This window comes from Acipenser ruthenus, chromosome 43 (genome assembly GCF_902713425.1).
Source record: "Acipenser ruthenus chromosome 43, fAciRut3.2 maternal haplotype, whole genome shotgun sequence".
Lineage (NCBI taxonomy): Eukaryota > Metazoa > Chordata > Actinopteri > Acipenseriformes > Acipenseridae > Acipenser > Acipenser ruthenus.
In genome coordinates this window covers 6,451,714-6,476,124 of record NC_081231.1, presented here as the reverse complement: position 1 = coordinate 6,476,124, position 24,411 = coordinate 6,451,714, and the positions used below count along the sequence as shown (strand labels likewise).

Below are 24,411 nucleotides of genomic sequence, written 5' to 3'. Positions count from 1 at the left end.
GACATTGCATTCACTATGCTGAACACTGAGGTCTAAGGCACTGTGTTCACTATGCTGAAAACTGAGGTCTAAGACACTGTGTTCTCTATGCTGAAAACTGAGGTCTAAGACACTGCATTCACTATGCTGAAAACTGAGGTCTAAGACACTGCATTCACTATGCTGAAAACTGAGATCTAAGACACTGCATTCACTATGCTGAAAACTGAGATCTAAGACATTGCATTCACTATGCTGAACACTGAGGTCTAAGGCACTGTGTTCACTATGCTGAAAACTGAGATCTAAGACACTGTGTTCTCTATGCTGAAAACTGAGGTCTAAGACACTGCATTCACTATGCTGAAAACTGAGGTCTAAGACACTGCATTCACTATGCTGAAAACTGAGGTCTAAGACACTGCATTCACTATGCTGAAAACTGAGATCTAAGACACTGCATTCACTATGCTGAAAACTGAGGTCTAAGACACTGTGTTCTCTATGCTGAAAACTGAGGTCTAAGACACTGCATTCACTATGCTGAAAACTGAGATCTAAGACACTGTGTTCACTATGCTGAAAACTGAGGTCTAAGACACTGCATTCACTATGCTGAAAACTGAGGTCTAAGACACTGCATTCACTATGCTGAAAACTGAGATCTAAGACACTGCATTCACTATGCTGAAAACTGAGGTCTAAGACACTGTGTTCTCTATGCTGAAAACTGAGGTCTAAGACACTGCATTCACTATGCTGAAAACTGAGATCTAAGACACTGTGTTCACTATGCTGAAAACTGAGGTCTAAGACACTGTGTTCTCTATGCTGAAAACTGAGGTCTAAGACACTGCGTTCACTATGCTGAAAACTGAGGTCTAAGACACTGCATTCAAGGCGGGGCTTTCCTGAAGTATGGAAGGAAAATGAATTGCATGTTTAATGATTGTTTACTTCATTTATTTCTATGCTACCTGTGTTTTAATAAAGCTGTAATTAGCAATATTAAACAAAGGTAGTTTTTTTTATTAAATATATTTCAAAATTGTATAATGCAACAAAATGAATACATTCAAAGGGTTAGTGCGTCGTCGAAGGTTCCTCACTGATAATTGATCCTTTCTCATTTAAAACGGCACATTTCTCAGAATTTAAAAAGGGAACGCTGCTCCCGTTCTGTGCTGCACATTACACACTACGTGGGGTCTTATTGTTTGACATGGGGTTTATTTAATGGCTGTGTGAACTCTTCTGTGCTGCACATTACACACTACGTGGGGTCTTATTGTTTGACATGGGGTTTATTTAATGGCTGTGTGAACTCTTCTGTGCTGCACATTACACAATACGTGGGGTCTTATTGTTTGACATGGGGTTTATTTAATGGCTGTGTGAACTCTTCTGTGCTGCACATTACAGACTACGTGGGGTCTTACTGTTTTACATGGGGTTCATTTAGTTATTCAGCTCAGTCTTTGTACCCCAGTCTGTGAGCAGGGACTCAGAGGCTTAGTCCGTCCTACAGTAGCTGTCTGACCTCCAGAGCAGGACAGGGGGTAGCCTAGAGATCTGAAGAACCAGAAACCAGCTCTGTCATTAAGAGTGTGAGAGGGAGCAGCTACCCCTCATTGTTATACCCAGGAGAGACGTGTGCTGTGATATACATTCTTACTGTCTATTTATTATATATATTTGAAAACAATAAACCATGTCATTGTCAGCATTGCCCTGGTGGAGACAGCAGCATAGACACAGTTTCATTGAAATGCATTTGAACAATACACTTGAAACAGGAAACACTAAATCTTGTTGTTGTGTGTTTTCTTTACAGATTCAGACCCCACAAGCCCCCCTTCCACTCCGGTCTCTCAAGGTATGCAGTGTAATCACTTCAGTGGATTCAGAACCACAGCAGGAATCTGGCTTTGTTATAAACCTTCTTTTTTCTCTCTTTCTTTTCAAAGAAGCAGAATCCTCGAGGCCCCCTTCCACTCCGCTCTCTCAAGGTAAGTGCAGTTTGAAGATGGCAGTCTGTTCAGTGTGATTGACAGCTCACCTCACGTGTCATGTGATCCACTAGAGCTATATAAGCTGTGGGAGAGCTGTGTGCAACTATTCAGCAACAACACTAGGAAAGCAGACGGTTGTCTTTCGGTTTGGAATCCTAATGTATAGAGTTACATTATATTGTCCAGCAAATAATCTGTCTACAGGTAACCCTGTTTATACTGTTGAAAACTGCCCTAACATTAGACACTCCTCTAAACATCTAAACACAAGAGTTCATCTCTGAAAATCTACCTCTGTTAAAATGCACGTCACATTCGTACAGAGCTCGCTGGGGCTCCAGTGAATCCAGTAGTGCAGGGCGGGTGAAGCAGGCGTCTGGAGATTCTGCCTCGATGGAGAGGGCTGCCCGGTGCTGCTTAGGAACGTCTCAGTTTTGAACTCATCGTTTAATTGAAAACGTATTTGAAGCATAGGTTACTATTTAGTCTCGCTAGTATACTAGTATAAATAGTCAACATAAATAAACATAAATAAAAATCACAATACTCATACTTTCATGGTTTTTGTTTTATTTCCTTTTTAAAAAAACGACCATTTCAAAAATATCATCATATAAAGCATTTAGAAACTGGTAAATATGCGATCAAAATATTAATTTAGAGTTGAAAATACACATGTAAGTGTGTATTAATTGAAGACGACATACCACATGCTTTTGTTTGCAAGTTGAGTTTAGGTGACTTCACTCACGTGTCTCTGCTGAAACTCAACATGACAGCTGCACCAACGAAGAAAAAAAGGCAATGTTTCAGTAAAAGACAGAGCTAAAACAAAATCTGATTATCTCTATGAGGATGGTGGGACACTATTGTTCAAGTTTTACTGCCGTTGATCATGTATGAGTCAATACCATTAAAAGATCATATTGCCAGTCATAAACATGTAGAGAGAACAAGAAAGCAAATAAGACGGCAACAATGGCAAAGCATGCATTCACTATACTGAAAACTGAGGTCTAAGACACTGCATTCACTATGCTGAAAACTGAGATCTAAGACACTGCATTCACTATGCTGAAAACTGAGATCTAAGACACTGCATTCACTATACTGAAAACTGAGATCTAAGACACTGCATTCACTATGCTGAAAACTGAGATCTAAGACACTGCATTCACTATGCTGAAAACTGAGATCTAAGACACTGCATTCACTATACTGAAAACTGAGATCTAAGACACTGCATTCACTATACTGAAAACTGAGATCTAAGACACTGCATTCACTATGCTGAAAACTGAGATCTAAGACACTGCATTCACTATGCTGAAAACTGAGATCTAAGACACTGCATTCACTATGCTGAAAACTGAGATCTAAGACACTGCATTCACTATGCTGAAAACTGAGATCTAAGACACTGCATTCACTATGCTGAAAACTGAGATCTAAGACACTGCATTCACTATGCTGAAAACTGAGATCTAAGACACTGCATTCACTATGCTGAAAACTGAGATCTAAGACACTGCATTCAAGGCGGGGCTTTCCCGAAGTAAGGAAGGAAAATGAATTGCGTGTTTAATTATTGTTTACTTTTATTTCTTTCTATGCCACCTGTGTTTTAATAAAGCTGTAATTAGCAATATTAAACCAAGGCATTTTTTTTTAAATTAAATTCTATTTCAAAATTGTATAATGCAACAAAATGAATACATTCAAAGGGTTAGTGCGTCGTCGAGGGTTCCTAACTGATAATGGACCCTTTCTCAGTCAAATCTGCAAATATCTCTGAATCTAAAAAGGAAACACTGCTCCCGTTCTGTGCTGCACATTACACACTACATGGGGTCTTATTGTTTGACATGGGGTTTATTTAATGGCTGTGTGAACTCTTCTGTGCGGCACATTACTCACTACATGGGGTCTTATTGTTTGACATGGGGTTTATTTAATGGCTGTGTGAACTCTTCTGTTTGACTGCACAGATAAGATGGCAACAGCAAGGGTCAAACTAAACATACCCAAAGGAGTGAATCTTGAGGACCCCAAAGTGAGCGAAGCCATTTTAGAGCAGGTAGGTGACATTCCCTTTCAGAAATCCAAACTGACACTGCTTCCTGTGTACTGGACTTCGTGTGACACTGATGAGCTAATCTCACGTTGACTTTGCTTCCCTTTAGTTCCTTCTAGTGTCCTCTCGTTTCCCTGATAGATACACAGAGAGATGTGGTGCTCCTTGATAACACTGTGTTTCTTGTGTTGCTGTTTCAGATTCGGGAGCACCTCTCCAAGAACATTCCAATGGACGGTGTTAATCTGCACTGGAGAAAACAAGACGGGGAGATATTCCACAAGGAGGAGGAGGAGGAGGAGGAGGAGGAGAAGAAGTACTTCAAGCCGTGAGATACCAGCGCCCACAATGACAAGCGGGGGCTTTCAGAGCAGCACTGGTTTATATTAATCTGACATTATCTACTGGTTTATATTAATCTGACATTATCTACTGGTTTATATTAATCTGACATTATCTACTGGTTCATATTAATCTGTCATTATCTACTGGTTTATATTAATCTGTCATTATCTACTGGTTTATATTAATCTGTCATTATCTACTGGTTTATATTAATCTGACATTATCTACTGGTTTATATTAATCTGACAATATCTACTGTTTATATTAATCTGACATTATCTACTGGTTTATATTAATCTGACATTATCTACTGGTTTACATTAATCTGACATTATCTACTGGTGCAGCACTGGTTTATATTAAGTTGATGGGGTGTTTTTTTTAATCTTTAGTGATCATTTAAATATATGTTAAATTATTTACTGGTGCAGCACATATTTATATTAAGGTGATGGGGTGTGTGTGTTTTAATTTAATGATAATTTAAATATATGTTAAATTATTTACTGGTGCAGCACATATTTATATTAAGGTGAGGTGTGTGTGTGTGTGTTTTAATGTAGTAAATGATGCTAATAGAGGTTACATTAGTTGCTGGTGCAAGTTTCTTTCACCTTGTAAAGAATATATTCAGAGTGATAACAGAGTAACAGGCCTCTTCACCATGGCATGGCAGAGCATGGATTTACAGAATGAATGTACAACTTGCAGTGTACTATTAAATCCCATAGAGGGCACCACAAACACATTTACTGAGGGAGGAAGGGAGGAAGCTCCTGTATAATTATACAATCACCTGGAAGGTCTTAATGCTGCAGTACATTACAAACAACAGCCAGGATACAGGTGTTGAATTGTTATCAGGAGGACAGGGCTAAAGTAGATGGCAGATGAAGGACAGTTCTGTTTTTCACATGATCCTCCAGTGAATGACATGGGCAGCTCTAGCCTGGGTCACTCTGAGCCTTTGTCTGGTAAGTGAGAGGAGTTGTCCTAGTGCAGCTCAGCAAGCTGGTCTCTTCCAGTCCAGGTCTGCGTTCCAACCATGGCTGCGTTTCTACCTGGAGGAAAAGCCCTCCAGGACTGGAGCCTGTCGCAATGCAAGTGAAGCTACAGCATATACTAGCACTGTGGCGCCCCCTATGGTCTTTAAATAGGTCTGCATTATCACACAGAAATATATGTGCAGTCTGCAGGGTGCAATGCAACATGGGGTGAAGTCATTAAGGCTATGAGTAGGGTGGTTTGCTACAGTTTATGATTTAAATGGAAATGTCTTATTGTTTCTGATGATATTTAATTTACATTGCTGTAAAAACAAAAAATAACAGGGTCACTGAAAAAGTTTTATTTCTCATTATAGTGTATGGGGAGCAGGGGAGGGGAACCAAATCCATGCATTCATGAAACATGTTCATCTCATGCAAACACATAGAAATCACACGAGCTGTACCAAAGAAAATATGTGATTCATGTCATTGTATTGTATGAAGGGTTGTGCATGATAATGATACTCTACTACTCTGTATTTCTGAATGTGTTTTTGCTTATTTATTTCAATAAAGTTTCAATCTCAATCTATGTTTTTATTATTATTACTATTTTCACAGAGACTGCAGTCCCCTGACAAGGCTGCTCTATAGCGATGGATCCCTTTCTATACAGTGTGGTTCAGGAGACTGGGTGATGGGCAGCACAGGGGCTGAACAGGGACTGCTCTATAGAGATGGATCCCTTTCTATACAGTGTGTTTCAGGAGACTGGGTTCTGGTTGAATGGATCTATATCAGCTGTTTGTTGTCTACACTCCTAAATGAATCTATTTGCTGTTCACTTTGTAACAGTTCCCAAGTCGTAGCTGATCACCAGTTCACCAGCAGTTGCTGACATTGTCTGCAGGTTTAAATAAATAATCTGGTCTTGAAAGGGTTACAGCATGACCTTTATTCTAAGCGCCTCCTGTCATGAACCAGACTATGCCACTTTAAGGTCACATATCTGGTACTATTAGTCATTTTTGCGTTCATTTTGAGTTTTTCTCTACTCTGTAGATATGACAATGCTTAGCCTAGTGGGACACCCAGGGTCTAACAATGGGTCACCATTCCCATCATGACCACTAGGGAGCACTAGGGTGCAATGTCGACCCAGGGGACTTTTTTGACCTGAAAAAAGAAACAAGGACCAGAGGTCACAAATGGAGATAAGGCTTTGAACAATAAATTGCAGGTACAACAATAGGCACATTGGAACTGCAGTTTAATATTACATTTAATAGAATCACTTTTAAGTTCTAACTTTAGGGAATAATGAGCAATATGTTAAATTCTTGCTCTCAATTGTAATAACAATTATATACATTTATGTTTCATGGTAATGATTATTATTATTTAACTGTTAATGAAGATTGCATTATAAATAGGGCTTCTGATTTTCGTTTTAATTAATAAAAACCGATAAAACACCTCCATCCAAATTATATATATATATATATATATATATATATATATATATATATATATATATATATATATATATATATATAGAGCGTGTGGGTGCACAGACGACGCAGACAGTTGTTTCCAATATAATCCAAGTTTGTTTATTAAACTTCAGAAAGGGAAAAAAATAAACTTGCTTGCTTACTTGACAAAAGAAAATACAATCCTGGTTGCGAGATGAGATACAAAGAAAATAAATAGTTAAAACAGGATTTGTAGAACAAAAAAAACAACAACAATGTAAACTAACTGGACAGTTAACCGCGTCCAGTTGAAGTAATTGGTTCCTGGGTTTTACCAGGTCATTTGCTGGCTTCAGCCTGTCCCCTAGCATGTGAAAAGCAGCGGCGACTCTTTCCACTTTGCTGTATTTCCCTTCCAACAGCGTCGGTCCAGGATTGAAGATTTCAGTCGCAAAGGCAGTTTTAGCTTCTCTTTTGTATTCCCGTTCAGTCCTGGTTGTAGATAAGCTCACGCTGCTCACTGGTTGGAGCCACCCTTGACTGGCTGTGAAGGTTTTCTTTTAAAGGTTCTGGATCATCTTGGAATTGGACGGTTACAGGCTACAGGTGCAGGCCAATTAAGGCTAACGAGAATTAATCATGGTCCAACCTTGATCCCCTACCTAACCACACCGGCAGCCTGTTTACACGTTAACTCCTTGACGTCATGGCAGGCAAGTACGCTGACCACAGGTCTACCATTGTGTTATCTTCAACACCTGTGGGCTCGTTCCTAACTCGCAATGATCGTTCAGGATAAGAGTCACGTTCAAACAGACGGAGACAGCGAGTTCTGGACTGTCGGAAGACACTTTGATATTCAGGGCAGCCTGATTGAAATAGGTTCCCATCTCCATTAGGACTTTTTGAAACAAGCGGAACCACTTTAGATGGAAAATACTCACTCCGACCACGTCAACCCTTTTGATATTTGCACAGGGGGATATGTTAATTAGGTACTCACTTCATTTGCATAACATTCCTAATTCTGTCGGAATTGGGGTTCCCTTTCAATTCGAAGACGACCACCGAAGACATTACGTATGGGATATGCCTGCCCATTGGATAGGTATCGCTGAGCTCTCTATATCAGAGCTGCTGATAGGCTCCTTCCTGGGATGATGCACTCGGTCCCGCCCACCGAAAGGATAAAACTCTCATTGAAAGGAAGCCATTTCTCTTTTTCCTTCTCAAGACGGTACGGTAAGACCTCTGTGATGAGCTGAGCGTATTGATAGAAAAGATCTTCTCGAGTCGAATCGAGTCGATTGCATTTCACTTGCATTCGTGCTGAAAGCTGGCTTGCCTCTTTCCCAGACCAAGTCTTTTTTGCCTTTCTGTCTTTCAGCAGCCTCCTCGCTTGCGTGGTAGGCTGCTCTTTGTTTCTGTCTGTCATGTGTGAGCGACTGCCTGTGCAGTCATCCGTGAGTGGTTGTCTATTCTTCTGGAGAGTACACAGTTCCTCCACGGGGCTAGGCCTTGCCATATCCCCACTGTTGAGTGACTCTTCCAGCCGCGCTCTCCTCCACGGGGCTAGGCCTTGCCGCATCCCCGCTGTCGAGTAGACCCTGCCGGCTGTGTAGGCCCGCCCACTTCGGTGAATCGGGCCTTGTAAACAAATAGTGTTTTGCTGTCTGCTTCAGCACGCCCAGCGGGGGCTTCGGCCTTGTGTCCCCCTGGTACAAGCTACTTTCTGACCAGTGTGTTGACCATGCATTTAGGGTAGGCACATTGTGTAGCAGCCTCCCCGGTGTTTCGGTACCGTGGCGCACGCATAGCCCTTGATACTCAGGTATCTCGGTGCACAACTGCTCAGTGCATACGGCACACAGTAGCCAGCGCGTCAGCGTCAGTGCACAGTCACAGCGCTGCACGGTCCTCGGTGCGTGCGGTGCTTGGTGCACACGGTGCTTGGTACCCACTGCCACAACGCTAGTGCGAGAACACATGGTGCTGCACGGTACTCGGTGGGCATGGGCTCTGCACGCGGTGCACGGTGCACACGGTGCTTGGTACTACACTACTGCATGGACATACGGTGTGGCACGGTACGTGGTGCACAAGGTGGCCATGGTACTCAGTGCGCGGTGCTAGGTGTGAGGTACCCTCTGCTACAGCGCTAGTGGGTGAGCGCACGGCATTCACACTTATCAGTGCTCGAGTGCAGTGCAAGTGGTGTTTACTGCACGGTCCACGCAAAACCAGGCCCATGTCAGGCAAGTCGGGGTTCCACCCTTGCATGGCCTGCAACGCCAATATCCCGCAAGAGGACAAGGATACCTTCTGCGTGCGATGCTTGGGCATTCAGCATGCCACCTTGGCCCTTGAGAGGGACGTGGCCTGTAGCATCTGTGAGGCTTTCCAGCCCCGGGTGAAAGAAGCTCGTTTGGAGAGGGCCATGAGGTTGAGCTCCATGTCCTCTATGGCTGAACCGTCGGCAGCTCTGGGAGCCCCAGAGCTCCTCCTCCATGACCTGTCCCAGGACCCCATGCTAGACATCCCCGATGCGCAGGCTGCCCGCAGTCGCTCCCCATCGCCACAATCGAGAAGGGTGAAGCGTTCCAAGCAGGCAAGGGACATTATGGATTTCAAGGCCCAGATGGCCCAGGTCTTAGAGCTCTTGGCTAAACAGGCACCAGCCGCCCAGGCCCCGTTGCAGCCCCAATTGCCATTTCCTGATGTGGATAAGACCGCGCTGCTTGATGCACCTATATCCACAGGACATATATTTGGGCCATCCGTGGAGGAGATCCTACAGAAATCCCACCGGGTACACGAGGCGTCCCAGCAGATGGCCACGTTGCTCCCTCCCCGCGCCTCTGCCTGGGGCAGGTGGAGCCGCTGGCTAGCTTCTCAGACGCGGACTGTCACCAGAACAGTTCCAGTCCCCACGGCTCTGCTGGGTGAACCAAGGCATCGCCTACAGGCCTGCACATCAGCAGCAAACAACCAGGCCCAACCGGCAGGCAGAGGGAACGCAGGATGTGGCCAGCCCACACACCAGCATCACAGGAGGCGTTTTCAGAGCCAGCGCCCTAAACAGCCACCCCAAACTGCCCCGCCTCAGCCTAAAAAAAATAATAATAATAATAGCCTAACATACTGAAATTCAGCTGGCTGCATAAAATATGCACTCAAACCCTATTAAAAAAAATAAAGAAAAAAAAGTTACTGATAACAAACCCTTCACAAAACAGAGTATGAACAGCTGCATGTCAGTAGAATATTTAAAGTAAATACAGTGCTGTATGAAGTTGCTATTTACGCCACAACTGGAAGTAGACCACAGGGTCCACTTGGATTAAACTGAAAGAACCTGAATCAGGATAAAAACTATTTATTTTTCATTTTTTAACAGATCCATATTCTAATAGCGCTCCTTCGGGTTCAAATGCTTAAATAAGTTTAACATTTGTACTCAGTTGTAATATTTATACTATAGGCTACATTTATGTCTCATGTTCATCACACTGTATATGCGGTATGCTGTATGGAGTATTATATATGTTTCACTAATAGATCATAACTAGCATGTTTTTGCAGTAGAACATTTTGCACACAAAAACAAAGCTGGTCTCATTACTGGATTGCTGTAGTGTATAATACAGTCATGTGCATAATGACAGATGTTTTCATAAATAAGCCAGTTGACACATTTCAGTAGCTGATCTCACATTTTTATGTCCCTGACCCTGGGGAAAAACAAAAAAAATGTGTTGTTGTGCGGTGTGTTATTCGGATCTCTTAGAACAGTCCTGTTTCACCTGCGTTATACCAGGCTGGCTGCCTTTTTCTGTGTGGTCTCCACTTCATGGGTTGCTGTACTACATATTTTCTTCGATGTGTGTAGGACTTTAGAAATTTATACTGTAGTAGATTCAAGTAAAACAAACAAAGAAACTATGGAAATTCATTAACAAAAACTTTGTTAAAATAACGTTAAGGTTGCAGTTCAGTGTCAGGAAATGGGATGTTAAGGCACGGAACCTTAACTCACCCCTATGATGCCGATGCATCGCATCAGATATGACAGCATACATGACATCAGCAATGACATCAGCAATGACTAATCAAATGACAAATGCTCCACCAAGACTGTCCAGAAGGACATTACCAAAATAATAAACCTTTGGAGAGTTTCTGTGATGTCATCATACACTAGGAGACCTTTAGTTTACAGTCACAGAACCTGTAAATCACTGAAGTACATCTTTTATTTTTTATAATACCTGGATATTAGTATATGTTAAAAAAGACAATATAAAGGTGTCTTTGCTTAGGTCAGAGGTCAAATCTAATCGTCTAGAGGAATACGTCTTTTTTTGTAATTAAATTTAACATGAATGTCCACATAACTAATCACATAACAAATGCTCCCCCAAGACTGCCCAGATGGACATTACACTGGAAAAAAAATTCTCTGTGCTAGACTGTAGCTATCATGCTTCTTGGCGTATGTGCCAACGTAGACACAATCATACACAAAACAAGAACACCTTCATTACGCTCACTGTCACTCGGGTCACTCTTTGCACTATTGTCTACAGATGTGATATAGATGTTGTATAATTACTACTGTTACTTCCAATGCAAAACTAGGCACACTTGCCACTATGCAATATGGCAATGCCACATATCTATCCAAGACCATTGGTTTATCAAATGCATTTGAATATGTATCTCACTCAGTAAAAGGATTTTTTTTTTCTGGAACAGTGCCATGGAGAATGAGGACCACACTCTGCGTCTTTGTCTTGTTATTGTCATATGAGTTCCTAAGAACAGCTGACAGCACAATATTCTCCATACCAATAAACACACCCAGGTAATGTCCCTTCTGGGCAGTCTTGGTGGAGCATTTATCATGTGATTAGTCATTGCTGATGTCATTACTGATGTCATGTATGACATCATATCTGATGCGATGCATCGGCATCATAGGGGTGAGTTAAGGTTCCGTGCCTTAACATCCCATTTCCTGACACTTTGAACTGCAACCTTAATGTTATTTTAACACAGTTTTTGTTACTGTATATATATATATATATATATAACGGATGTAGCTGGACAGAGGGGCCTGCAATATAAAAATGTTTTGTTTTATGCCAAGGTAATTGCTTTTGTTTAATTTAATTGTTTGATTGTTTTGTTTAATTATTAATTATCACCTGCACCTGGTAGTTATTGAAGAGCTCGAGGCTGCTGCTGTTGAGTGAAGAGCCTGATGGAAAGTCGTAAAGGTCTGTTTAAAACCTATGTTTGGTTTTATAAAAAATTGTATTAAAGTGTTTTGTTTTGGTGTTATATGTCAGGAACACAGCTTAGCTGTCCTGCATGTTAGACAGGGACCTGCATGTGTGTAGTGAGAGCTCAATGAGAGCAGGGGGTTTGTTTGTTTGTTTTGTGTTTTGAATAAATGTTTTTATCTCTGGGTCACGAACCCAAAGGTACGGCCAGCTTGGTCAATCAAGGTGTAGATGGAGGACCACCAGATCAACACTCTGTCATGGCCAGCCCAATCTCCAGACCTGAACCCCATTGAAAACCTCTGGAATGTGATCAAGAGGAAGATGGATGGTTACAAGCCATCAAACAAGGCTGAGCTGCTTGAATTTTTGCGCCAGGAGTGGCATAAAGTCACCCAAAATCAATGTGAAAGACTGGTGGAGAGCATGCCAAGACACATGAAAGCTGTGATTGAAAATCAGAGTTATTCCACCAAATATTGATTTCTGAACTCTTCCTAAGTTAAAACATTAGTATTGTGTTGTTTAAAAATGAATATAAACTTATTTTCTTTGCATTATTCGAGGTCTGACAACACTACATCTTTTTTGTTATTTTGACCAGTTGTCATTTTCTGCAAATAAATGCTCTAAATGACAATATTTTTATTTGGAATTTGGGAGAAATGTTGTCAGTAGTTTATAGAATAAAACAAAAATGTCCATTTTACCCAAACACATACCTATAAATAGTAAAACCAGAGAAACTGATAATTTTGCAGTGGTCTCTTAATTTTTTCCAGAGCTGTATATATATATATATATATATATATATATATATATATATATATATATAAATTTAATATAGTGGTACAGAAAGTCCTCTCACAGTGATGTATGCTGATGCTGCTGAGGCCCTTTGAACTGGTCTGAACTGTAGCTACAGCAGCTCACTGACACTTCCTGTTGAAAAAAAAGTGTTAAACTGAGCACAGGAAGAGAGCACACGAGCGCTTGATTTATTTATCAGCTTTAGCAACATGTGTCACATTCTATTTAAGAAATATACATTGAATTTGATATTTGCTTCACAGGCCACACACACAATGTGGGGAGGGGGTGTTAAACAAACATTCAGCACTGCTAGGAGGTGAAATACAAACTTTACATTAGTAATGGCTCGTTCACATTTAGCTCTGCTAGGAGGTGAAATACAAACTTTACATTAGTAATGATTCGTTCCCACAAGAGGAAAGCACCGTTTTCTATGATTAAAGTATTTATTTCATTACCCAGTGATTGTGGGTCTCCTGTGTTATTATTATTTATTTCTTAGCAGACACCCTTATCCAGGGCGACTTACAATTGTTATAAGATATCACATTATTTTTTTACACATTATTTTTTACATACAATTACCCATTTATACAGTTGGGTTTTTACTGGAGCAATTTTAGGTAAAGTACCTTGCTCAAGGGTACAACAGCAGTGTCCCCCACTGGGGATTGAACCCATGACCCTCCGGTCTGGAGTCCAGAGCCCTAACCACTACTCCACACTGCTGTCTATGGATTTCTGAGAGCTGAATGTAAAATCCTACTAATATACTTTGTATTGCTAGTTAATAATGTTGATTGCAACATCTGCCCTCCATGAACGTTTTTATGGAGTAAAAGATTGTTCTGACCCTTTTCAGTCTGTTTGATATTCATGAAACTGCTCTGTGTATCTTTATTTTATTTTACAAGTAGACTTTTTTATTATTAGCAACAGGATCAATGGGTGATCCTGCAGACTCCTCAATCCTGACCCGTCTCTCAGCCCTGCTGATCTGAACTCTTTCTGTCTTTTCAGATCAATGGGTGATCCTGCAGACTCCTCAATCCTGACCTGTCTCTCAGCCCTGCTGATCTGAACTCTTTCTGTCTTTTCAGATCAATGGGTGATCCTGCAGACTCCTCAATCCTAACCCATCTCTCAGCCCTGCTGATCTGAACACTTTCTGTCTTTTCAGATGGACTGGTGATTCTGTCTTTTTGTGTGCTGTGCTTTTGTGCCCTGTTGTCGTTGAAAATGCACTATTCAGTCCTCAACCTCAGGGTTTTAAAATATAGTTCAGTACTGTACATATGTTGTTAAAGATAAAGGGGTATCATAGATTTTATTGGGACTCATATAAACAATTTTACAGTTTTAAAGCAATTATCTGAACAATTAATGAATAATCCCTGGTCCCTATTAGTTCAGTTAATAGAGATTTTACCTGGTTCATATTCACATTTCTATCTTGAAGTGCAGTTGTGGTGACACTTGGTGAGAGTGTTCTTTAGTGTATTGAGAGAACCAGAATCTGGGAATATGAAGAGATGTCTGTCTGTCACATTCACATTGTGCACATTCATAAGAACTTAAGAACATAAGAAATTTTATAAACGAGAGGAGGCCATTCAGCCCATCTAGCCCGTTTTGGTTGTTAGTAGCTTATTGATCCCAGAATCTCATCAAGCAGCTCCTTGAAGGATGCCAGGGTGTCAGCTTCAACAACGTTACTGGGGTGTTGCTTCCAGACTCAGTGGATTTAGGTCCTCATGGGGCTTTCTCATGACACTGATAAGACTTGTCTTGATTTTACATCCATGGCTGGGGAGGTATGTTACTAATATTTTATTTAAATGATTTATTTTTTGTGCATCTCCATTTATTCACAGAGCAGGTGCAATCTGAGCATCCTGAAATGAAAAGGTCTGTCTTTGACAGAGTTTTTGTTATAGTGTGTGATGGTGACAGCTTTAGTTGAAATGTTAGTCTAGTTGAAGGGCTCTGTTCACAAAGCTTTAACTTGATCTTGTAACTCATGAGATGAAGTTGTGCATGTGAGACACTTTTCTGCAGTGCTGTTAAAGAACCCCACTGAAGTATTGAATTCATCATCTAAAGCTGTGTGAGTGCAAGCTTTCAGAATCCTCTGAGTTGCAGCATCTCTTGTCCAGGGATGTTCTGCCCCGTTCACGGGGATTGAAGACCTTAACATTAACATCTCCTCTAAATAATAATCTAAAGTGTCAGTTTAATGTGTTGCCATCACTTCCTGTGCACCCTGCTATGTGCTCATCCTCCAGCACTTCCTCTCACTCAACCGCAGCCCCTGAAGCCCTTCACTGCACTGAATTAAATAAAATAAGAGACAGATTTATACTGACTTTTTAGAAATCCATAAGAATATGTTGACTGTAGAATTCTAGTCTTTTACACTAGAAATGTGTAAAGAATATATTGCCTATATATTTATTTATTGCATTTATTACATTTCTGTAGTGCTTTTCATACAAAAGCATCACAAAGCACTGTACAGTACATAGCAGGAAAAAACAAACAAACCACAATACATGTGTATAGCATGTCACACACACAACTGCCACAATCAGACCATTTAAATAACAGTATACTGGTACACATAATAATAATACAAAAACAGCCATTTTAAAGTTACATTAAAACCCACTAAGATAAGAAAGCCATAAAAGTGTGTTTTTAGTCTTGACTTGAATATATGTTTCATATTGCAACTAAATCATTCAACTGATAATTATATGCTGATATACTTAGATCTCTGGATATGAGTAGCCTACAGTACATAAGACAGCTTTACATACACAAAGCTCACAAGCTAGTGCCACTATTGACAAGATGAGTCAATATAAGTATCAGTGGAGGCTCCTCCCTCCTCAATTTCATATGATTAAAAGTGTGTATATATATATATATAATAATGTTCAATAAAACAAAAACAAAAATACTGTCTAAAATGCAAGAAAAAATGACACTTTAACCAAAACCCTGGATTCAACATTCCTATATTACCAGCAGCACTGGGTCCTCACAGCAGGCAAGACTCTGTTATAAACTCTGATCTCCTGTAACCACCACACAGTACAGTACTAGCAATGGCAGATCCCTGGTTTTAATTGGAGGATCATCTCAAGCCCTCCTGCCCCCTGCTGAAGCACTGCTGTCAGCCTACTATGAGTGAGATTTTAAAAAGTGATCAGAAAAAAAAGAAATCCATGATAAGTGTAGGAACATTTTAAAAACACTGTATATTTAAACACAGCTGTTTTGTCATCTTTAGCCCTTGGTGCTTGTTGTGTGCAGACATTTTTAAAGGTAGAACACAGTGTTCAAGAAATTGGGCTTAAAAAAAAGAAATACAGTATGTAAGTTTCACTTGAACTGTTGTGTGTTTTGGTGTATATGTTTTGATGTCTAAAAAGTGCATTTCATTATAATGGCAAAAGTTCACATTGAAACCATGTCGATGAAAACATTACTATGAAAGGCTGACACATGCGCATATCTTAAGTAATGCAAAATTCAGCATTATAATTGCTCAATATGACAAGTTACTTGCTGCTCACATGGAAATAAGGATCCATATTTACTAGGATGACAGAATGACCTGATTTCATGCATTTTCTTTACTGTGCTAGAAGAAATTGTCAGATTGATGAACAACAGGCTTGTAGTCGTGTCTCTTCTGACTTAGAAGTCACTAGTCTCCACTGGTACAGAACTGTATATAATTATTTTGATGGTCATTTATTTACGTTTAGTAAATTAAGTCGAGAGGATGTGCTTGATTTTTGTCTGCCTTTCTCCTGCCTTAACAACTTTATTTAGAAAATATATTTTGCAAAGTATGTTAGCAGGGTGCAATTTGATGGACGGACGGATGGACCCTGGCTCTGATCTTTCAATTTTTATCCCCGGCAGAGAAATTAGATTTTGTACTGACAATGTCTTTCTGCTGGAAAATGTCATTTATACAGATCATTTTCAAACATTTTGCATATATTATGGAAATTCTGTGTAGGTACATACAGCACACCATCACTTTGGTGAATGTTGTTTGTAGCATTATAAGTGCACGTTGTTATTGCCTTTGTGACAGGGTAGCGTCACGGCCCAAGCTGTTACCGGCAGGAAGAGACCCAGAGACAGAAAGCTGCAGTTTAAGTGCTGGTGCGCACGCTTATTAACAAACACAGGAACAAAGAAAAAGACACAAGGGCCAAAACAAAAGGTTAAACAAAACAATCAGATGTAGTCTGGGCATTAGCCTTCACTACCATTTTGACCAACAATACAAAAAATCACTCACCCCAAAGCAAGGATTTCTCCATGCTTTTATATATGTGGCCACTCCCCAATTAGCATCAATTACCTAATGGTGGAATGGCCACACCTGTGATTGCTGGAGGGACAGATTTAACCCCATCCCTGCCAACCTTACATTCCCACACACAGAGCACCTAGAAGTGTGTGTACAGAAATGTTTCAATCCCCTCATTTGAACAGTGGTTTCATCAGACCAGTTCTTGAGTAAAGTGTTTTTGTTTTCCAGCAGACAGTTGCTTAATAGAAGTTTTAGCTTCTTGCATGTAAATGAAGTTGTTTGATGCTCAATGTAAAAATAAATACTCCCCGAAATGAGATCACGTGACTATGTTTTGTCAGACAACAGAATCAGACATATTAGAAATACGTTTGTGGTCATTTAATAAATAGGCGTAGTGGGAGGAACCTGTATGTTTACAACTTCAAAACTGTGAAGTGTCTACATTGAGCTCAGCTTTGAAAACATCTCAAGACAGAATGCAGGCTTGTGAAGTCGCTGCACTGATATGTAAGTATTATTGCTGGTGCTTTATTAAACATGCTGCTGATTATCCATCTGGTTTGGGGACAGTTAGAGTGAAAGATTCTGGTTTTAAAGACTTGATCGTAATTCAAAATCTATATTTTGAGATGGTGTCTTGTGGAAATGTCATGATAAAAGCAGAGTGTGCAAGCCAGGTAAATGAAATAGAGTTTTGTAAAACATACTGTATGCATGGTAAAACAGGGAAGCACATGGTAAAGGACAGGGGAGCGAGGAACCTTTTTTCATGGTAGTTTCATGATAAATGTGTAGTTAAGTGTAGAAAAAGCTAGTCAATGTATGATAAATCAAATGAAAGCAGGGGCATAATTTCAGAAAAATTCTGGCGGGGGGCAAAGTTGTGTCAACATTAAAAGTAGGTAAAGGCTTTAACACTAACCAAATTACTGTACTGCCAGCTTCCAATATAGTTAACTAAACATTTCAGGTGCAAACCGTCACTACTACTACATTAAACAAATAGTGGTACAACATCATCTCTTTAAAATCGTTTTAGAGTAGCAGCTCGGGACATTAGACTACTCTTATTTCAGATCATTGAAAAAAAATAAAAAGTCCTGTATTGCATGGGCTTTACAAAAAGAGCCAGGGGTAAGAACTCAGTTTAACTCTTTAATTTAGAGCGTCCATCCGAATACATCTCACCAGATATGATATATACTTACAACCTCGAGTTAAGTTTGATACATTTCACCTGCTTTCCACAAAGAATTACACTTTTAGCATGATTTTCAAAAGGGGCAAAACAAGAACGAGGTGACAAAATGATTTTCAAAGCCTGATTAATGGAACCACATCACTTGATTTGTATTTTTAAAGCGTCAACAAGTGAATTCACGACTCGTTTCATCTAAACCCTTTGAAAGCCAGATACTCAGTGACCCAAATCATTTTTAGAAATCACTTTCTAACCTAGTTCTTATTTTTCCCCTTTTGAAAATCATGCTGTTTGTATCAAATATAAACCAATGAACATGAACTGCTAAATAAACACCACAATTCTGTGAATGTCGAAAGTATAAATCTGTAGCAAAGTTTTAAATAACATGTTTACCCCGATAATCATGAATAGAATAAAATAAAATAAAATAAAAGGGGGTGGCGTCTCGCTTTCATCAAGGCCTGTAAGTACACCAGCCTGTGAGTCTAATGTTTTTGCCGAATACCAACATTTGTATATATACGAAAATACGTAAGAAAAATAAATTCATAGATTTTCATGAATAGCATTGCCTAATCATTTTTTCCCATATAAATGCATATTTAAACAATGTAACATTTTAAAACAGTAATTAGCATCATGAATGAATATAAACAGGCAGTAATTGGTCCAGTTTACAATGCGATAATGTGTGTTTTGTCAGCATCGTTCTTATTCTTAAAATAAATTATAACAAATTTGCAATGCAAGTATTTGTAAAGCACGGCACTAATTTATAACAAGTGTGCCACCTTAAATATTATTTTCAGCCAATCCAAACCGAAAACGCACAGCACAGCTCTACACATGAGCCTAAATCTAGTTTCAAATCTATGGTACCTTTTCTTTAGAGCAGGTATAAATAATTGTACGTGGGCATCAGCAATATTAATAGTTTCTTAAGTGAATCCCTCCTTGTTGTCTCGCTGTGTTTATTTCTTCTGTTTTCCACCTGCTGTGACAAACATATCCGACATTTCCCTTTGACTCATCATGATCTCAATAATATTATATTCTTATAGAAATAATAGACTGCAGTGTAATTCTGTGTTATCAATATAATCACTGGACAACGATGAACTATCAATAAAAAATGAATGAATGTCGCCTTGCAGCCGTGGCTGACTTCATTCCGAATCCGGGTTAGATTAGAAAATAACGATGTTTGAAAAATGCATTTTATTCATTTGTGAAGAAAACCAACCATCTTAATACTGATTATATTGTGTGTCTAGAGGGGAGGGGGGGGGGGCAGCTGCCCACCCTGCCCTATAGCAAATGACGCCCCTGAATGAAAGTATTGCACATGCATGATACAATATGGTAGAAGTATGGCCAAACATGGAAGCGTGCTTAAAGATTAATACAAAAATGTGTGCAGAAGGATTGTAAGATAACTAAATTGATTTCCACCTATAATCAAATATAGGAACATGGAAACTTGTAAATAGTGGTACAGAAAGTGCTCTCACAGTGATGTATGCTGATGCTGCTGAGGCCCTTTGAACTGGTCTGAACTGCAGCTACAGCAGCTCACTGACACTTCCTGTTGAAAGTGTTAAAGCAAACTAATGCTTCACTTATTCAGGGTGTGCATTTCTTTCTTTCTTTCTTTCTTTAATATATTTTTGGAATGGGATTTTAAAAGAACATTCGCAGTTCTAAAGCTCTGGACAAAAGTTTTGCATCACCTAGAATTTTAGAATTGAGACATAATACAAAATAAAAAAAACCTGTATGAACATCATTTAGATATTTTATTTAACATCATGTAATAAAAGAAGCTACAAAATGAAATTGCAAAAGTCAGCTGGAGGCATGTAGTGTAGTATTCATGTTGAATTTCAAAATGTCACATTTTTCATTTTTCTGTCAGTTTTTGGTTAAGAATATTTAATAATACAAAGCGTTGTGTAATTTTAATATGCTAACTTCACATTATTCAGCAGGTTTCGTGTGACTTTATGAAGCAGAATCAGTTCATTCTATAGGGGGATGCAGAACTTTTGGCCAGAGCTGTAGGTGGTAAAATAAAAACTTTAAAGTTGCAATGGCAGTTCCCAGAAGGGAAAGGACCGTTTTCTACAATCAAAGTATTTTTTAAATGTCATTACCCAGTTATTGCAAGTCTCCTGTGTTCATAGCTTTCTGAAAGCTGAATGTAAATTAGTTTTATAATATTGATTGCAAACATTTACCCTCCATGAACATTTAAACAGAGTAAGAGATTGTTTGTTTGATATTCATGGAACTGTTCTAGACTGTTGTGTGTATTTTTATTTCATTTTACAAGTAGACAGCAGTTTGTTTTTTTAAATATATTACGGTTTTACGTAAAACCGGGGTCATATTTTAAGTTTCTCTGCAGCAGCAGCAGTTGTTGATGCATAGTTCACCTCCTAGTCTCTGTAACTCGCTTTGGATAAAAGCATCTGCTAAATGACTAATTACTAATAATTATAATAATAATAATAAATAGCAGCTTTTTATGCAATAAGAAATCAGTTAGAATTATATTGTTAAAATCATTCTGAGGTTTATAGAAGGGGGATTATAGCAGGATCATTGTGATCCTGTAGCTACTGTAGCATTCAGGACTGAGAGGATAAGGGGGAGTGGTGATTCATTGTGATCATGCTATAATATACTAACCATTCCTGTATTGTATCAGTGAATCACCCACACACCCTACCACACTACTGTAGCATTCAGGACTGAGAGGATAAGGGGGACTAGTGATTCATTGTGATCATGCTATAATATACTAACCATTCCTGTACTGTAAGTTGAATCCAAATCAATGTTTAAGTGTTAATGAAACCCTGTACCTTAGAAAGGGTTTGTGACAGGCATCTGCCTTGTGGGTGCATGCTAGGGTTGGCCATGCTCCAGCTCTGGAGCCCTGGAGTCAGCTCAGGGGCCTGGAGCCAGAGCGGAGCGTGACAGTTTCCTGAGCTGAGCTCTGGAGCTGGAGCAGAGCTGGAGCTGGGGATGCTGGAGCCGGAGCGGAGCGGACCATGGAGCCAGAGCTGAGGTTCCAGAGCAGCTCCACTATTTCCTGCCTTTCACATTTAAAAGAAAAAATTCATGAATTATTCTGTTCAAACATTTGTATGGACAAAATAAATGTTTATAAAATAACTAAATGTAAATACAGAAGTACTTTCATGTACATAATATTTCTGTTGATATAAGGAGTCATCCAGAATGATCAACTAGAACCATGTATTCCGGTATCTGAAGCCATTACCTTTTATAAAACCCAGTGCAGGCATATATAGAGGGTCCTCATAATCACACAGTAAGAGGAAGGGAGTGAAAGATTATAGTGAAATGCAATCCAAAGCATACAAATGAAGCTAGCATTGAATAATAAAATAAAATCTTGGTGAAGATTGGTACAAAATCAAGGCAGTTATCCTGTTCACAATGTCATGTGTGACAGACACACTGTGAAATGAAATGTATATTATAGTAGTAATATAGTAAGACATACTGTACTTTATAGAACACTGATTCTATCCATGTAACATATATTTATTATACTGCTGGAACAAACACGGTTTATTCAAACATTATCAAAGTCATTATATGTAACACTATTAAAGTTGAAAACTATCCCAGAAGAAAGAAAGGCCTGACTTTACCCTCGTGATTTAACTACAAAACAAAGGATGCCATACAGTAGGTGTGGTTAAAAAAAGTGTGCATTTCAGGTAAAAACAAAGGAGACAATGCATCGTTTTTAATAATAATCCCTGCCATTGCAACTTCACATGCGTGTAGAGATCACTATTTGGCAGCTAGTGATGCATGTGCAGCCTAATCTGGACTTGTATTTATTGACAGTCAAAAGTAAATGGGGGACCAGGAGTTGCTGTGTTGATCTTCTGTTTTTTATATACCGTCTATAGAAATCCCACACAGTGCTGTTTTTCTTGCTAATTTATAAACTGTTGCAGCTTCTGGCAAGGTGGTAAATCGGTGCAAGGCACAGCAGCTTGTGATGCGTATTCCTCATTTCTGACTGACAGAAATTTTTTCCCCTTCAGTTTTTTTTCTGGATATTAGCACTCAATTATTATACATATTTTTTCCTCATTGAAATGTATTTTACTGTATAGTTAATTGTATTGCATAATATTATTACACCAAGACTGAGAAAATGTACCATAAAAAAGGAGCGTGCTGTAGGATGTACTAGCTGAGGAAGTGGTCAGTGGTTGGAAAAACATGCTCAGCGTGGGAGGGAGGAAGCTCTGCAGTGTGGGTCCAGTCCTGTGGTCTGCTGTCTTTTAATGTGTTGTTTTTCACAGGTCTGTGTCAATGCTTGTAAATTCAATTGACACGTTACAATTTCTGATACTGCTAGAAAATGTTCTACTGTATTTATTGATCTATAACAAAAACATTGTCAATGTAAAAGAACCAAACAAGTTAGAAAAACGCAACAGCTGTTTAAAGGGATGATATCAAACACAAAAGCCCAAGTGAGGAGAAGCAATTAGGCCAATCTTGTCAAGCATCAAGCAAATAGGCACACTTGGAAAGGTGCTGGGGCCCAAGATTCACACAATTCTTGCTTCTAACTTGGCGCCTTTTTTTTGATTGCTTCGCTCCACTTGAAATGCTCTTTGTATGACTTGAAGTGACTGAGACACACACACACACTGAGACATACACATAGACTGAGACACACACACTGGCACACATACACACTGAGACACACACAACAAACTGACACACACACACACCGAGACACACATACACTGAGAAACACACACACTACAACACACACACTCTCAGTGTGTCTCAGTGTGTGAGTGTGTGTCATTGTGTGTGTGTCTCAGTGTATGTGTGTCTCTGTTTGTTATTATTATTATTCATTTCTTGTTTGTGTATGTCAGTTTATGTGTGTGTGCCTCAGTGTGTGTGTGTATATCTCAGTTAGTGTGTCTCAGTGTGTGTGTGTCTCAGTCACTTCAAGTCATACAAAAAGTATTTCAAGCAGAGCGATAAAGTGGAGCGAAGTGATCAAAAAAAGGCGCCAAGTTAGAAGCAAGAATTGTGTGAATCTTGGGCCCCAGCACCTTTCCAAGTGTGCCTATTTGCTTGATGCTTGAGAAGATTTGCCTAATTGCTTCTCCTAACTTGTTCTTTTGTGTTTGATATCACCCCTTTAAACAGCTGTTGCGTTTTTCTACTTTATTTTTTTACATTGACAATGTTTTTGTTATAGATTATTTTTATACAGCAAAGACAAACCACAAGTGTTGAAACTGCAACAAGCTAAACAATTATTATTATTATTATTATTATTATTATTTATTTTAGTACAACAGCAGTGTCCCCCACTTGGGATTAAACCCACAACCCTCAGGTCAAGAGTCCAGAGCCCTAACCACTTCTCCACACTGCTGACCATGCTGGGCTTCAACAAATAACTAGTTTTCTGCTCAAGGGCCAGATCATTTGTGTGTGTGTGTGTGTGCGCATGTGTGTGCACGTGCGTGTGTGTCTGCGTGTGTGTGAGTGTGTGTGTGTGAGTGTGTATGCGTGCGTGTGCGTGTGTGTCTGTGTGTGTGTGTGTGTGTGTCTGCGTGTGTGTGTGAATTTGTGTGTGTGTGTGTGTGTGTTTGTGTGCTCGCGCGTGTGTGTGTGAGCATGCTTGCGTGCGCGTCATATATAATTTAGAGTGTGACAATGTTGCCAAATTTGTCATTCAAACTTGTTTTGTTTTAATCACTTTTGTCTGCTTGTTACTTTTTTAAGCCAACACATTTAAATTATCCTTGTCTGTTACATTTTAAAAGATTGTTTTAAATGTTACAATGTAAATGTTGACTCAGTAGCT

General features: G+C 39.5%; 1 long non-coding RNA gene across 1 annotated transcript; it reads left to right on the top strand.

The window, feature by feature from the left end:
- Nucleotides 1-1,943: 1,943 nt before the first annotated feature.
- On the top strand, nt 1,944-5,980 carry LOC131709412 (uncharacterized). Its single transcript, XR_009311518.1, has 3 exons — nt 1,944-1,988; nt 3,980-4,068; nt 4,266-5,980. It is a non-coding gene; the product is annotated as an uncharacterized LOC131709412 (long non-coding RNA).
- Nucleotides 5,981-24,411: the final 18,431 nt, after the last annotated feature.